Source organism: Helianthus annuus, chromosome 2, assembly GCF_002127325.2.
Source record: "Helianthus annuus cultivar XRQ/B chromosome 2, HanXRQr2.0-SUNRISE, whole genome shotgun sequence".
NCBI classification, from domain to species: Eukaryota; Viridiplantae; Streptophyta; class Magnoliopsida; order Asterales; family Asteraceae; genus Helianthus; species Helianthus annuus.
In genome coordinates this window covers 158,881,010-158,883,982 of record NC_035434.2, presented here as the reverse complement: position 1 = coordinate 158,883,982, position 2,973 = coordinate 158,881,010, and the positions used below count along the sequence as shown (strand labels likewise).

Below are 2,973 nucleotides of genomic sequence, written 5' to 3'. Positions count from 1 at the left end.
TCTTTCGGTCGAGGGATCCTTGGTTGAAAGATGTGTTAGCATAAATCAAGTATTTCAATGCGTTACTCACTAACAAGTTTGCAACATAATCCCACTAGCACAATGATCTAGGATATGTAAATACAACAAAGGAGTCGGGGAATAGGATAATACTAACCTCAAGAAGTCGGGTTGTCACACCGACACACATCAAGTTTTTGGCGCCGCTGCCGGGGACACAAGGATTTTAAGAAAGTTAGGAATCAACGGCCTAATCATATTTTTATTTTTCTTTTTAATTTTTAGGATTTTTCTTAGTTTTTCAGCTTCTGCAGAGCTCAGCACGGGCCGTGCCTGGACGGACACGGGCCGTGCCCAGCATCGTTACTGGCAGTTTTTAGTTTTCCAGGTTACAGAAGGCTGACCACGGGGCCGTGTCGGTGCAGCACGGGGCCGTGTCCAACTTCCAGTAACTGGGATCTGGAAAACAGTAACTGTAACTCCGACCACGGGCCGTGTTCGTTGAACACGGGGCCGTGGTGAACCTTCTGACCAGCATTCTTTTTTGTTTTTATTGCAGGACTTGGAACCCGACGCCAATCTTACATAGTGTATGAGCTCCAGTTCTAATAAGGACATAAAGGAACCTCTAGAAGAACCCGAAGGCTTTCTCAGAAAAAGATTAAAAGCTAAAAATCAAGAGAAGGTTTCGGGTGATCCACCTCCAATGGCGGACCAACGTACCCTCATGGATTATCTACGACCTACCGTAGGTAACCTAGGCGCCGCTATCAATGCTCCGAATGTCGAAGCTAATAACTTCGAACTTCGGCCGCATTTGATACAAATGCTCCAAAACTCCGCAACCTTCCACGGGCTTGCGGACGAGGATCCCCATCTACATATCACCAATTTCTTAGAAATATGTGATACCTTTCGGATCAACGGACCATCAAATGACACCATCCGCCTCCGTATGTTTCCTTTCTCACTAAAAGACTGAGTGAAAGCTTGGCTCAACGCCCTCCCAGCTGGATCGGTAAACACCTGGGATGAACTAGCCCAAAAATTTCTATATAAGTATTTCCCTCCCGCTAAACCTGCTAAATTAATGACTGAAATTAATACATATTCACAAGAGGACGGGGAATCCTTATATGAAACTTGGGAAAGGTTCAAGGAGCTATTACGCAAGTGTCCACATCACGGCCTTGCAATATGGCAACAAGTATCCACTTTCTATAATGGATTGTTGCCACACACAAGGCAGACACTTGATTCTAGCTCCGGGGGACTTCTAGGTAATCGATGCCCACACGAAATATATAATCAAATTGAGGAAATTGCTCAAACCAATTTTCAATGGCACACCCCCCGGGGGAATAAATCTATTGCCCCGGGCGCCCATAAGGTCGATGAAAGCACTTCTTTACAAGCCCAAATCGAGGCCCTTTCTTCAAAAATAAAAAAATTGGAAATGACAAAATCAGTCTCGGTTATGGCCTGTGAAGGGTGTGGTGGGTCACATGAAAATTGGAGTTGTATGAAAGAAACGGACGATCAACAAGAAATGGTAAACTACATTGATAATAGACCTAGGCCGTCAGGTCCCCCAACGGGAACTTACAACCAAGGATGGCGAAACCACCCAAACCTTGGTTGGAGGGAACCCGGCAATAGTAGTAACCAACAAACCCAACGAACAAACTTTCAACAACCAAGAAATGAGTCACAAAATTTCACTCAACAACAAAGTGGACGAGAAAGGCTCGAAGATACTATATCTCGCCTCATCTCCGACACTGAAAAGAAAAACTCGGAAAGATTTCTACAATTAGAATCAAATTTTAGAAATCAACAAGCTAGCATTCAAAACATAGAAAAACAATTAAATCAAATAGCTCAAAATTTTGCCGAGAGACCGCAAGGCGCATTACCTAGCAATACCGAAACAAACCCAAAAGCGCAAGTTCACCTCATCACGCTACGAAACCGCACCGTGGGACCTGCAGAAGCGCCACCGCCAACAGAAGAAACAGTACCCACACCTCTGCAGGAGAAGAACTCCCCTCCGTCACCAGAGCCTAGCAAGGCTCCTCGAGTTCCATACCCCGGTAGGTTAATTCGTCAAAAGACCAATGAGCAATTCGCAAAGTTCGAAAGTCTGTTAAAACAATTGCATGTCAATATTCCTTTTATCGAGGTCCTAACCCAAATGCCCAAATACTCTAAATTCATGAGGGACTTCCTTACGCATAAAAAGAAAATTGAAAATTTGCAATTAGTCAATTTAGGCGAAGAATGCTCTGCACTCGTACTCAATAAACTTCCCCAAAAGAAAATCGATCCCGGAAGCTTCACGATTCCCTGTTCAATAGGGGAATCCCCCGTTCGTAATGCTCTAGCCGACCTTGGGGCTAGCATTAACCTCATGCCCTCATCTATGTTTAAAAGACTCGGCTTGGGAACCACGAGTCCCACAAAAATGAGCATACAACTCGCTGATCGCTCCGTCAAATTTCCACAGGGTGTCATCGAAAATGTTTTGGTAAAGGTAAGCAGATTCGTCTATCCAGCCGACTTTGTCATACTAGATATGGAAGAAAACACCGAGGTTCCCCTCATACTAGGAAGACCCTTTCTTGCCACCGCCCAAGCGGTGGTAGATATGAATGACGGAACACTCACTTTGAGGTATGGGGATGATGAAGTAAAATTCGGAGTCGGGAAAAGAATAGAGGACGACGACCCGGTCAACTACATGAAGGTTATTGATTCGAGCTTGGATGCTGCTCTCCGACGGTGTAACATGGGACGCCAAGCATCCCACTCAGAAAACATATAACCTCGCATTGGGTCTAGCCAAGGACCCTTATAAACGTGGCGCACCACGGAGGCATTCCACGGAACTATCCTTAGTGTAGTTTAATCTTTTAGTTTTAATTTGCAGGAATAAAACACACTCATGGTGGAAATGGATGAAAAGGGAACGAG

At 44.8% G+C, this 2,973-nt stretch overlaps 1 non-coding gene across 1 annotated transcript; it reads right to left on the bottom strand.

The window, feature by feature from the left end:
* Positions 1-1,084: 1,084 nt before the first annotated feature.
* On the bottom strand, positions 1,085-1,191 carry LOC118489926. Its single transcript, XR_004887938.1, has one exon. It is a non-coding gene; the product is annotated as a small nucleolar RNA R71 (small nucleolar RNA).
* Between the last annotated feature and the right edge of the window lie 1,782 nt (positions 1,192-2,973).